Source organism: Symphalangus syndactylus, chromosome 23, assembly GCF_028878055.3.
Source record: "Symphalangus syndactylus isolate Jambi chromosome 23, NHGRI_mSymSyn1-v2.1_pri, whole genome shotgun sequence".
Taxonomy (NCBI): domain Eukaryota; kingdom Metazoa; phylum Chordata; class Mammalia; order Primates; family Hylobatidae; genus Symphalangus; species Symphalangus syndactylus.
Window position 1 is genome coordinate 24156190 of NC_072445.2, and position 14784 is coordinate 24170973.

General features: G+C 36.8%; 1 long non-coding RNA gene across 3 annotated transcripts in view; it reads left to right on the plus strand.

Annotated features, from left to right (window-relative positions):
• LOC129473421 (uncharacterized) overlaps positions 1-14784 on the plus strand; it is a 105086-nt gene that overhangs the window by 49327 nt on the left and 40975 nt on the right. The window lies entirely within an intron of this gene.

Consider the following 14784-nt stretch of genomic DNA (forward strand, 5'->3'; position numbering starts at 1 on the left):
GTAGCTGGGACTACAGGCGCCCGCCACCACGCCCGGCTAATTTTTTGTATTTTTTTAGTAGAGACGGGGTTTCACCGTGGTCTCGATCTCCTGACCTCGTGATTCGCCCGCTTCGGCCTCCCAAAGTGCTGGGATTACAAGCGTGAGCCACCGCGCCCAGCCTACTCAGTTCTTTTTTTTTAAAAAAAATCTTGACCTTAATTCTAGACCTTCACTTTGCTTCTTTCCTCTTTCTTACAGGCCAGAATCTGACTTTTTCCACTGCTTTTCTGGTATTGATTTATGATCTGATCCTGGTTTGAGTATTCCTATTGCATATCTGTGATCCACCTTTACCACCACAGTATGGCAACGCTTTAATCCTTTTGTGTTTCTTTATGTAGACAAGTTTCTATTTCTAGATGTAACACATTGGAAATTGTGAGGCCAATTTTTTTTCTTTTCTTTTCTTTTTTTTTCTTTTCTTTCTTTCTTTCTTTCTTTCTTTCTTTCTTTCTTTCTTTCTTTCTTTCTTTCTTTCTTTCTTCTTTCTTTCTTTCTTTCTTTCTTTTTTTAATTGTATCTTGCTCTGTCACCCAAGCTGGAGTGCAGTGGCATGATCTCAGCTCACTGCAGCCTCCACCTCCCGGGTTCAAGTAATTCTTGGGTCTCAGTCCCTTGAGTAGCTGGGATTCACGGGCACACCACCATGCCCAGATAATTTTTGTATTTTTAGTAGAAATGTGGGCTTCATTGTGTTGGCCAAGCTGGTCTCGAACTCCTGGCCTCAAGTAATCTGCCTGCCTTGGCCTCCCAAAGTGCTGGGATTACAGGTGTGAGCCACTGTGCCTGGCTTGAAGCCTATTTTAAGGTATCAAATAGTTTATATTTTGTCTACAAGTCAAAATCTTTTATCTTCCTAGGCAATTCTAAATCAATGTATATTTTATAAGATATTTAATTGACAGCTCTTTGACTTATACATATTTGAACCATCAGTATGCTTGGAAATGGCCATTTAGGAGTCTATAAACCTCCAGCATATTATTTTTCTTAGAAGCAGGTTACTCTAAGTGAATTAATTTATCTTTCCATGTTCAGAGTTTGGTTTCAAACTTGACACTTTGAATATAGGAAAGGTTTTGTTTGATTTTGGGAATTTTGCCACCTCTCATATCTAATTTAAGAAAAAAACAGCATTTTTTTTTTATTTTAGCTACCCATATTTACAAGTTTCAAAACAAATGATGGTTATGGGAAAGCCAACAGTCAGTAAACATACGATTAATGCATTTTTTAAATATTTTGTCCTCTTTTCCTGATCTTTAGAATGTCTGCTTCTGTATTTTGGATTAATATTTACTTTGTTTTATTTATTTTAATAGGAACCTTTTTACTGAAATAGAAACTGCATAGGATTTCTGAATTTGGAAACGGAGAAATAGATAACAGTGTTCGCCACTTTCTACAGGTGATTTCATTTTAGCTGTTGCAGGACAAGAGGCAATAATACAAGGAAAGAAGGAAGGAAGGGGAGGGAGGGAGGAAGGAAGGAAGGAAGGAAGGAAGGAAGGAAGGAAGGAAAGGAAGGGAGAAAAGAAGGGAGGGAGGGAGGGAGGAAGGAAGGAAGGAAAGAAGGAAGGAAGGAAAGAAGAGAGGAAGGAAGGAAGGAAGAGAGGAAGGAAGGAAGGAAAGGGAGGGAGGGAGGAAGGAAGAGAGGAAGGAAGGAAGGGAGGGAGGAAGGAAGGGAGGAAGGAAGGAAGGAAAGGGAGGGAGGAAGGAAGAGAGGAAGGAAAGGAGGGAGGGAGGGAGGAAGGAAAGGAAGGAAGGAACTTCAAAATCCCATATAAGACATGATGAAACTTGATTATTTTTTGTTATATCTGATGTAAGTAATAAACTTATATTCTTTTAGAAATGGCAGATACTTTTGATAAACCTAGGGCTCCTCCAATTGTGCTCAAGCAGTGCAGTACAACTTTTAGTTGGGAAAAGATACTGAGTACTTTCTTCTCCATTGCTTTTCCAGTGTTGCATTGGGCTTTGAAGAGGAAAAGTATTTTGTATGCTGTTTTCAGCAAGAAGAGCTTGTGGAGACCTATAAAGGAGCATAGTGTTTTTCCCTATAAATGTATCACTCTATTTTTAAGATTGAACAGAAAGAGTAAAAGATAGGAAAAATTAAGCAGTAAATTATTATTTTTTTAAGTTTTATTATTATTATTATTATACTTTAAGTTTTAGGGTTCATGTGCACAATATGCAGGTTTGTTACGTATGTATCCATGTGCCATGTTGGTGTGCTGCACCCATTAACTTGTCATTTAGCATTAGGTATATCTCCTAATGCTGTCCCTCCCCCCTCCTCCCACCCCACAACAGTCCCCGGAGTGTGATGTTCCCCTTCCTGTGTCCATGTGTTCTCATTGTTCAATTCCCACCTATGAGTGAGAACATGCGGTGTTTGTTTTTTTGTCCTTGCGATAGTTTACTGAGAATGACGGTTTCCAGTTTCATCCATGTCCCTACAAAGGACATGAACTCATCATTTTTTATGGCTGCATAGTATTCCATGGTGCATATGTGCCACATTTTCTTAATCTAGTCTATCATTGTTGGACATTTGGGTTGGTTCCAAGTCTTTGCTATTGTGAATAGTGCTGCAATAAACATACGTGTGCATGTGTCTTTATAGCAGCATGATTTATAATCCTTTGGGTATATACCCAGTAATGGAATGGCTGGGTCAAATGGTATTTCTAGTTCTAGATTCCTGAGGAATCTCCACACTGACTTCCACAATGGTTGAACTAGTTTACAGTCCCACCAACAGTGTAAAAGTGTTCCTATTTCTCCACATCCTCTCTAGCACCTGTTGTTTCCTGACTTTTTTTTTTTTAAATTATTTTTTTTTGAGACGGAGTCTCGCTCTGTCGCCCAGGCTGGAGTGCAGTGGCACAATCTCGGCTCACTGCAAGCTCCGCCTCCCGAGTTCACGCCATTCTCCTGCCTCAGCCTCTCCGAGTAGCTGGGACTATGGGCGCCCGCCACCACGCCCGGCTAATTTTTTGTATTTTTAGTAGAGACGGGGTTTCACCGTGGTCTTGATCTCCTGACCTCGTGATCTGCCCGCCTCGGACTCCCAAAGTGCTGGGATTACAAGCATGAGCCACCGCACCCGGCCGGTTTCCTGACTTTTTAATGATCGCCATTCTAACTGGTGTGAGATGGTATCTCATTGTGGTTTTGATTTGCATCTCTGTGATGGCCAGTGATGATGAGCATTTTTTCATGTGTTTTTTGGCTGCATAAATGTCTTCTTTTGAGAAGTGTCTGTTCATGTCCTTTGCCCACTTTTTGATGGGGTTGTTTGTTTTTTTCTTGTAAATTTGTGTGAGTTCATTGTAGATTCTGGATATTAGCCCTTTGTCAGATGAGTAGGTTGAGAAAATTTTCTCCCATATTGTAGGTTGCCTGTTCACTCTGATGGTAGTTTCTTTTGCTGTGCAGAAGCTCTTTAGTTTAATTAGATCCCATTTGTCAATTTTGGCTTTTGTTGCCATTGCTTTTGGTGTTTTAGACATGAAGTCCTTGCCCATGCCTATGTCCTGAATGGTAAGCAATAAATTATTTACTCAAGTATAAGAGTATTCCTGTTTATCTCTTTCATCTTGTGGTGTTGAATACGTCTTTTACTTCTAAGGCTTCTAAGTTTCTTAAATCTAAGACATAGGGACAATATTAAGTCTTTAACTGTGGTATATATGTATGCGAAGTACATTTTGGCACTTTCATTTGTTAATTTTTGAAACATATGGAGGACCTATTGTGTATCTTTAGGAGCCGGAGGAGACAGAGAAACTAACCAGAATCAGTGTGATAGGTGTGCTGATAAAGGTGTACCCCAGGAGCTTTGGAGGATGGAGAGAGAAGGTTTTCCAAAGCAGGTAACCACTGTTTCAGAAGACAAGAGGACCTAACCAAGAGGAACAATTGGAGAGAGGTGGGGGAAGGGAAAGGCAATGTCTTCTCAGGTAAAGGGAAGAGTATGGCAGATACTGCTAGAGGAAGTTCCACTTCCTTTTCCTTCTGGTACATGAGAGGAAACTACATTTCCTACCTGGTTGCAGTTACGTGGGGCCATGTGACTGTTCCAGCCACTGGAATGTGGGCAGAGTGCTTTATACCATTTCCATGCTGAATCCACATGAAGACCTCCTGGGTGATTTTCCATGCATTGTTTTTTACCCTCTTTTTCTTCCTTCTTTGGGATGCAGGCAGTTGATTTAACTAAAAATGCTGAGCTCTCAGATTAGTGGCTCTTAGCTTTAGCTCCTGTATCATTCTAATATGCAGCCAACGTTGAAGACCATGCCCTGGAGCAGCCTTCCTCAAAGGGTTCATAGAGAAATAAGCTCTATAGAAAATGATTTAATGACTATTTTCTCAATTCATGCAAGGCTAGTACTTAGCTAGCATCCTTATAGATGTGTAGGAGATGGCTAATTCCTCACATGTAGTAAATGTCTATGGCAATTACATGTTAAGTCTTTTGTGGAATCCTGACTGAGGATTATCCTAGAGGATATTAGAGCTACTGAGTGGAAGGGGCTTAGATTCCTTAATGACTGAGAAGAGCAGAGAGAACCACTGCTGACTTAAATTGGATAGTGACTTGAGTGAGAAATAAACCTTAATGCATTAAGTGACAAAATGTTGAAGTTATTTGTTATGTCAGTTAGCCTATCATTACCAGTACAAATGGCATGTCCAAATATATTATGACCATAGAAGGCACAGGGAATCAAAGAGATCATATAATTTTTTTCCAGATAGAATAATGATTATGTATTTATTTGAGATTGGGATGAGTTTAGGGAGAAAAAGTATGGTTAAGGTATGGTTAATGTTGGGGCTGAACAACTATTCAGTGGCCACATTATTACAAGCCTTGTATGACTTTTTTGGCAATTTATCTCACTCTGAAAGTAATGAAATTCCATTTATTTCAAGACTTCTCACTGGATAGGTAGCTTGACAAGTTCTATACTCTTGAATACTGCTTCAACTAAATCTTCTACAGTCAAAGTGAAGCCAGTACTCTGATGGGACCTGAAGCCTGTAAAGGATGACAACATTCTGGGGTTTGCTCTGTAATGATGAAAGCAGGATAAATCAAACTGGGAGAAGGTACCCCTCACCTTGCTGGAAATCAAATGATGTTTGCTACTCATTCCAACTGACTGCTAGCCTTGGTGGTATTTAAAGAAGGCAGCCAGGATGCCACTGCTTAAACAAACATGTTTTTCATATTTTATTTTCTATGCCATTACACAATTAATGCATGAGCTTACTGAACCAAGCAGAACAGCAAAACAATACAATTAGAAATAGTAAGCCTAGGGCAATAACCACTACTCATGCTTTATGTGGATACCTCAGTGTAACAATCTGAAGTGAAGTCCTGAGTAAGCACCATCTTCTGGATGTTCATTCAGTTGGGGGTATTAATACAAAGACAAGCAATCAGGAAGGACTGCTAAGCTTCACCTTCACCTCAGAGTGCAGTGGTATTTGAATGGAACCTTATGTGCCCCATGCTGGTTGGCTTTTGTTTTTAGTGGTGGATTTATTTTTGATGTCTGAAAAGTAGGGGATGACTACACAAATCTGCAGGCATGCACACACAACATGGTTTCTCAAGCTTATATTGTTCTCTTGGGTAGAAAGAGAAAAAGAAAACTACTTTGGGAAATGCTACAGTATTTTTTTGTAGGAAGTTTAAAGATTATCCATTCAAAAACCTGACAAATTAGGAGCCAAGCCTTCCTGGGTGTTTGTCTGAGTCATATTTTCCAATCTATTATGAAAAACCTGAACAGGGCAGTCATTTTGAGGATGGCTTTGACCTTTATCAAGAAGAAGGAGCCAATTACATTCAGCACTATCTACTCTACAATCAGTCATTGTGCTGTCTGGGCCTGCTTTCTTTAAGAAAGCTTATTTTTCTTCTTTCTTGTTGCTCATGGGCCTTGTCATTTATGATTCCTCTACTGCAGGAAGTCTCGTTTGTGAAGAGTCATAGACTGTACCAGGTTTTCTTTTTCTGTAATAGGATAGATGACGAGAAGACTTCACAGCTGCTACATAAGGTTATGCTGTGCTCATAGCGCGTTGTGAAGGATCTGTCTGTAAAGAATCTGTGTGTCATGGAGTAGTCACTGAATGGCTCCATGCCTCTTTTTTCACCTGTAAAGCAAGCCTACCACCTGCCTCCCAGAAATGTTTATAAAATCGTTGAGTCACATACTTGTTTATCACCTATCTGTCTCTCTTTAAGGGAGGTGGAAGATTATTAACCCCTTGAGCAGTCATTCTGAAGTGATTAGTAATTAAAAAGGGTTTTTTTTTTTTTTTTTTTTTTTGACATAGTCTTACTCTGTCGCCCGGGCTGGAGTGCAGTGGCACGATCTTGGCTCACTGCAACCTCCACCTCCCAGGCTCAAGTGATTTTTCTGCCTCAGCCTCCAGAGTAGCAGGGATTACAGGCATGCACCACCACGCTAGGCTAATTTTTGTATTTTTAGTAGACACTGGGTTTCGCTGTGTTGGCCAGGCTAGTCTCAAACTCCTGACCTCAGGTGATCTGCCTGCCTCAGCCTCCCCAAGTGCTGGGATTACAGGCGTGAGCCCTGGCCTAAAAAGGCATTTTAAACTAGTTGCTAGGGAAATTTCCCCATAGGAATATTGATTTTGCATGTAGAATAGTGTCTATCATACAAATAAAATTTCTTTTGGGGTTCTGTAACAGGCAGAAATGTTCAAAGATTATCTCCAATCAGAAGCTCTTCTAAAGAAAAATAAGCAGCAATGAAGTGATTACAAATATGGATTTTGCAGACAAGTGGCCTGGGTTCCAAACTCAGTTCTGCCATTTAATAGCCATGTAAGCTTGGACAAGTGTTTTTGTTTTATTTTGTTTTGTTTTGTTTTTACCTTTCTGTATCTTGGTTTTCTCATCTGTTAATTGGAGATAATAATGGAAACTTCATTTTAAGGTTGTCTTAAAGATTCATTTAAATGATAGTACTTGTGAAATGATTCTGTGTTTCTGGTACAAATTAAATGCTATGTGTTGTTTAATAAAATATCATTCTGGTTATCTCACCTCTTCTATTTGGAATATATGTATTTATAAAAAGTGGAATGAAACCTGTATCTCTCTTACTTTTCAAGTCTTTACTGAAATAGACCCTGTGTTAAAAGGGTTGTAGGAATTTTCTTCACCCCACTAAATTTTTCAAGCTCTCAGCTTGGTCTGCTAATATGGAAAGTCCCAGAGGCATTTCTTAAACTCCCTGGATAGGAAAAAAATCTGCATCTTTATCTCATCTATCTGTATAGGTGTTCCATGTTGGAAAAAAGAATGTCATTGGAAGCAAGGCCTTTACTTATGTTTAGAACCCCTTTCCTTGTTTTCTTATGGAATATTCTGTTTTTAAAACCTAATCATGATAATCAGTTTGTTGGATTATTAATATACTTCCTTTTTACAGGTTTGCTGCCCTCTCAATAACTCTAAATTTTCAAGTGTTTTATCTATATCTATAAAATGTATCATATTTAAGATTGAATGCCTCTGTTCATGAATTAAAAGAATTTATGTAATTCATTGTTCTTATAAGAAAAAAAATTGCTTAAGCAAGAACTACTGGTTTCTGGATGGGCACTCTTAGAATATTTGATCAACAATGTTTCCAGAGATCATATAGACTGGGGATAGAAATGCAAGGGTGGAACTGGGAAAGAAAAATGAAGGAAAGTTAATATGGTTATGATAACTTCTAGTTTTGCAAACATGTAAATCTTAACAGTATACCACTGCCTTACTAGGCATATAGTTAGTCTTAGAGCAAATAAATCTTGTTACTTTTTCTGATCTGCTCAATCTCCTTCCCTTCAGGCTAGATTATACCTCATCATACCAGACACGTGAATGAATGTCTATTCAGGTTTTTGTTGCGGCCACTCTTTTTTTTTGTTTGTTTTTGTTTTTGAGACGGAGTCTCGCTCTGTCACCCAGGCTGGAGTGCAGTGGCGCAATCTCGGCTCACTGCAAGCTCCGCCTCCCAGGTTCACGCCATTCTCCTGCCTCAGCCTCTTGCGGCCACTCTTAACTTATGTTTAATTGTCAATGACACGACCGTTTTGAGAATTATGGTGATCTTCTTTGTCTGAGACTCTTGTAAATGAAATCACAATGTAGTATGCAGCAAGTTGCAGATGAGCTTTTATTTGTTTGCTGGTATGTTTGTTCAAGGAATTTTTGTTTATTCTATTATTGGCCTAAAAATGTGATTTTGGAAAAGATGATCCTTTTAAGAAACATGATTCTGTGAACTTAAAAAAAGAGATTTAGAATTATGCAACTGTAAATTATGATGAGATTATTATATATATTTTTATAGTCAAAGACACACTAATAGAGGAAGAGATCCATAAGGTCTGTTTTATCTTTTCAACCCAAATGAGAAGGATTGAATTCTCAAGCATGAAATTGCCATCTGTGCTTCCCCTTCCCACCCCTCACATTGTTAATGCTTTTTTTTTTTTTTTTTTTTTAGCAGACCAGGTGAAGTCAGAACTTTGTTTTAGAAAGAATGATGTCATTGTATAATTGAATGTATACATTCATGAAGCTACTGGGGTAACAACTTGTCACTATACAAATATGCCTGATATAAATTTTTCTCTTGTTATGCTCCCTTGGATTCTAACCTCATGCTAATAATAACTGCTACCGGTTTTGTAAGCATTTGGTCTGTGCCAGGCACAATGCTAAGTGGTTTAGGTTCATCACTTCTTTTTTTTTTTTATCAATTAAATTTAGGTTTAATTTAGAAATAAAGTATAAATAGCAAATGGCATTCCTTTTCATTGTTGGGTTAGTAGGTACTACATCAAGTATTTTTTTTTCATTTTTTATTATTATACTTTAGGTTTTAGGGTACATGTGCACAATGTGCAGGTTTGTTACATATGTATCCATGTGCCGTGTTGGTTTGCTGCACCCATTAACTCGTCATTTAGCATTAGGTATATCTCCTAATGCTGTCCCTCCCACCTCCCCCCAACCCACAACAGTCCCTGGAGTGTGATGTTCCCCTTCCTGTGTCCATGAGTTCTCATTGTTCAATTCCCACCTATGAGTGAGAACATGCGGTGTTTGGTTTTTTGTCCTTGCGATAGTTTACTGAGAATGATGGTTTCCAGTTTCATCCATGTCCCTACAAAGGACATGAACTCATCATTTTTTATGGCTGCATAGTATTCCATGGTGTATATGTGCCACATTTTCTTAATCCAGTCTATCGTTGTTGGACATTTGGGTTGTAAATCATGCTGCTATAAAGACACATGCACACATATGTTTGTTGCATCACTTCTTTTTTAGGCCTTTTAAGAAACTCTTTAGGTAGGTGTAATAGTGTAAATATTCCCACCTCATAGTTAAGGGCACTGGAACCTAAAGAGATTAAATAATCCGCAAATGCCACAAGGCTAGTGCTAGTGTTGGGTGTCTGTCTCACCTGATTAAACTATTCTTTAGCCTAGGAACATATGCTGACCTTTCTCACATTCACTCCTTTGTTTATGATGTTCTTTCTGCTCAGACTGTTCCTCCACCTCTGTCCATTGAAAATCAGCAGAACCTTCAAAACCCAATGGAAAGTTCTCTCTTCTCTGTAAACTTGTATTGGCATTGTCCAAATTAAACATTCCAGTGCTCCCTCCTATAAAATTTGTACACATTTACAGATTAAATGTATTAATATCTTCATGGTATTAACAAATCAAAACTTGCAGCATACTTATTAGTGTACATGTCTACTCTCTCCACTAGATGCAAAGTACCGGAAGAGAAAGCCAGACTGTTCTTTGCTGCAAATTTCTTGAGGACAAATCTCATGTTTTAGCCATTTGAATAAGTATTTATATTTATTTATATCTCATCTTGTTTCAGAGATAATTCAAAGATAATCCAAGAATACAGAAGCTATAATCATATAGCATAAGAAGGAAACAAGGACAGAGACATAAAGTGGAACCAGAAATGGGATTTAGCAGTGCTTACCATTTGATCTACATATACATTTATTTTTTAAAAATAAGCTTTCCAAAAGCTCACTTATTGTTCTTTGTATTCTTAATGCCAAGTGCAGGATCTGGAACATAGTGGGGTCAATAAATACTCATTTAATTGAATACTTGCACGTCAGATGTGGGAGGACAGTGGAGAAAAGATTGGTATTTGAAGTCTGATTACTTTAAAAAAAGGTTTGTTGAGATATAACTGATATACGGTCAGCTGCATATATTTAAGTTATAAAGTTTGATAAATTTTTAAACTTATAGACACTTGTGAAAACATCACCATAAATAAAATAATGAAAACTATATAATCGAAAGTTACCTTGTGTTCTTTTGTGTTATTTTGTGTTCTCCTCCTATCTAAGCAACCAGTCATTTACTCTCTCTCACTGTATATTAGTTTGCTTTTTAAAGAAAGTTATGTAAATGGAATCATCCATATGCAGTGTGTACCAACATTGTTCATTCCCTTTTATTGCTAAATAGTATTCCATTATGTGGATGTGCCAAAGCTTGTTTATGTATTTGTTGATGGGCATTTGATCATTTAAGGCTTTGACTATTACAAGTAAGATGCTAGGAACCTTTATGTACAAGTATTTGTGTGGACTTATGCTTTCATTTTTCTTGGGTAAATAAGAGAGGAATGGCTGGATTATATGACGGGTGTATGTTTAATTTTTAAAGATATTGCTAATCTGTTTTCCAAAGTGGCATTTTCTATTTTCATGAGTAGTGTATGAAAGTTCCAGATTTTTCACTACTTTTCCAAACCCTGTCTGGCATGGTCAATTAAAAAAAAAATCAGCCACTCTAACAGATGTGTAATAGTACCTCATTGTGGTACCTTTCTACAATGACTAATGAGATTGAACATCTTTTTATGTGCTTATTTGCCATCATTTTTCTTCTTTGGGGAAATGTCTGTTCAGGTCTTTTGTCCATAATTTCATACTTCTATTGGAATTTTTTTTCTTATTACTGAGTTTTGAGAGTTCTTTATATGTTCTGGGTATAAGTCTTTTAACAGATAGGTATGTGACTTGCAAATACTTTATCACAGCCTGTGGCTTTCCTTTTCATTCCATTAACTATCTTCTGAAGGCACTGTGACAGAAAATTTTAATTTCTTTTTTTTTTTTAATTATTATTATACTTTAAGTTTTAGGGTACATGTGCACAATGTGCAGGTTTGTTACATATGTAACTGTGTGCCATGTTGGTGTGCTGCACCCATTAACTCGTCGTTTAGCATTAGGTATATCTCCTAATGCTGTCCCTCCCCGTTCCCCCCACCCCACAACAGTCCCCGGAGTGTGATGTTCCCCTTCCTGTGTCCATGTGTTCTCATTGTTCAATTCCCACCTATGAGTGAGAACATGCGGTGTTTGTTTTTTTGTCGTTGCGATAGTTTACTGAGAATGACGGTTTCCAGTTTCATCCATGTCCCTACAAAGGACATGAACTCATCATTATGGCTGCATAGTATTCCATGGTGTATAGGTGCCACATTTTCTTAATCCAGTCTATCGTTGTTGGACATTTGGGTTGGTTCCAAGTCTTTGCTGTTGCGAATAGTGCTGCAATAAACATACTTGTGCATGTGTCTTTATAGCAGCATGATTTATAGTCCTTTGGGTATATACCCAGTAATGGGATGGCTGGGTCGAAAATTTTAATTTCAATAAAGTTCAATTTAACAATTTTCTCTGTCATGGATTGTACTTAGGTATTGTAGCTAATAAGTTTGTGCCAATACACATTTTTTCTAGAAGTTTTATAATTTTAGGTTTGGCATTTAGGTCTATGATCTATTTTGGGGTAAATTTTGTATATAAGAGGTATGGATTGATGTTGGGTTTTTTTTGCATATGGATATCTAATTATTACAGTATTATTTTCTGATTTTTTGAAAAGACTATTCTATTTCCACAGAAATGCCTTTGCAATTTTGTCAAAAACCAGTTTCCCACATATGTGGGTGTGTGTGTGTGTGTTTGTGTGTGTGTGTGTGTGTGTGTTTTGGGGATCTATATTCTGTAGCACTGATGAATTCATCTTTTTACCAATACCACACATGCAGATTCATAATGAGCTTTGACATCAGGTAATGTTAACTCTCTAAATTTACTTTTTCAAAGGTGTTTTTGGCTATTCTAGGTCCTTTTATTTTTCTGTAAATTAAGAATCAGTTTGTCATCATTTTCTGCAAAAAAAAACCCTGCTGGGATTATAAATGAAAATTCATAGTATTTGTAATCACTTTTTTTTTTTTTTTTTTTTTTTTTTTTTTTTTTTTTGAGACGGGGTCTTGCTCTGTCGCCCAGGCTGGAGTGCAGTGGCGCAACCTCGGCTCACTGCAAGCTCCGCCTCCTGGGTTCACACCATTCTCCTGCCTCAGCCTCCCGAGTAGCTGGGACTACAGGCGCCTGGCACCGTGCCCGGCTAATTTTTTGTATTTTTAGTAGAGATGGGGTTTCACCGTGTTAGCCAGGATGGTCTCGATCTCCTGACCTCGTGATCCGCCCGTCTCGGCCTCCCAAAGTGCTGGGATTACAAGCGTGAGCCACCGCACCCGGCCTGTAGATCACATTTTAGACTTGATATCTTAGAAATATTGAGTCATTTGACTCAGGAAGATGGTGTATCTATTTATTTAGGGCTTCTTTCAGTGACATTTTGAAGTTTTCACTGTACAGAACTTCCATGTTTTGTCAAATTTATCTCTCCTCACTTTATTGTTTCTGATGCTATTGCAAATAATGTTATTTTGAAGTTTCAAATCCTGATTGTTTATCAATAATATAGAGAAATACAATTGATTTTTGTATTTTGATTTTGTGTCCTGAAACATTCCTAAATTCAGTGATAAATTCTATAGTTTTTTTCTCTTGGTAGATATTATCAGATTTCCAGTTATACCTTTGTGAACCATGTTTTTTTGCAAATACAGTTTTACTTGTTTCTTATGCCTTTTTCTTTCTCTCTCTCTGAGTAGAAAATTCCAGTACAATGTTGAATAAAACTGGTGATAGCAGATATCTCTGTCTTGTTTCTGATGTTTGGGGGAAAGTTTTCAGCCTTTCACTAATAAATATTATAAATGTAATGTTTGTTGTAGGTTCTTTGTAAATGCCCTTTATCAAGTTGAGGTAGTTCTGTTTTAGTCTTAGCTTGTTGAGAGTTTTATGAGAAATGGATATGGGATTTTGTCAAATGCTTTGTTTGTATGTCTGTTGAAATGATTATATGGTTTTTCGGTTTTTCTTTTTTTGATTGTTAGTATAGTGAATTACATTAATTGATTTGTAAATGTTAAACCAATCTGACATTCCTGGTATAAATGTCACTTTGTCATGATGCCTCATATTTTGTATATGTTATAGGATTTGATTTGCTAAAATATTGTTTAGAATTTTTACATCCGTGTTAACGAAGGATGTTGGCCAGTAGTTTCCTATTCTGATAATAGCTTTGTCTGGATTTGGTAATAGCATGATGATGGCCTCCAATAATGAGTTGGAACATTTCCCTCCGTTTTAAATTTTCTGGAGGAATTTGCATAGAATGGTATGTTTTTCCTTAGGTGTTTAGTAGAATTCATCAGTGAATCCATCTATTTCCGAATTGTCTGAGGAAATTTTTAACTAAAAATCCAGTCTAACAGATAAAAGATTAGTATCTTCCCTCTTTTTTTCCTGATCAGTCTGGACAAATGTTTTCAATTTTATTCATTTATTCAAATAATAACATTTTTGTTTTGTTGTTTTTTTTCTACTTTGTTTTCATTGATTTCTGCTCTTTAAAAATTACAGCGTTTATTCTAGTGGCTTTGGATTTTATTTGCTCTTCTTTTTCTAGTTTCTTAAGTCTGAAGCTGAGATAATTGATTTGATAACTTCTTTTACATTATAAGCATTTAGTGCTATAAATTTCTTCATAGATGCTACTTTAGTGGTATCACATACATTTAACTTGTTCTTTAAAAATTTTCATTCAGTTCCAAATGCTTTTTAGTAACTCTTCTTATTTATTTTTAGAAGTATGGTATTTAGTTTCCAATTATTTGGAGGAATTTTTCAGATATCTTTATGTTATTGATTTATTTTGAATAGAACTGCCATATTTACTGATTTTTATTTTAAAAACTTGACAGATAAAATCGTATGTATGTGGAATCTAAAAATGTTGATCTCTTAGTAGAGAGTAGAATGGTAGTTATCAGATTTATTTAAAATTTTTTTTAACTGATTTCTAATTTAATTCTTTTTATTCAGATAATACACTTTGTGTGATCTGAATGCTTTCAAATTTGTTGAGACTTACTTGTGATCCAGAATATGTTCCATCTTGGTAAATGTTCAGTGTGCACTTCACAGAAAGCTGTTTTTGGGTGAAGGGTCTAGGTCAAATTGATTGATACTGTTCAAATTTTCTATATCCTTACTGATTTCTAGCTAATTAGTCTGTCATTTATTGAGAAAGAGGATTGAAATCTCTGACTATAATTGGAGATCTGTTTCTTTCTCCTTTCAGTTTTTGCTGCATTTATTTTGAACTGTTTTATTAGGTTTAGGATTATGTCTTTTTCATGAACTGACCCCTTTATCACTGTGAAATAATCATCTTTATTACTGGTAATATTCTCTACTC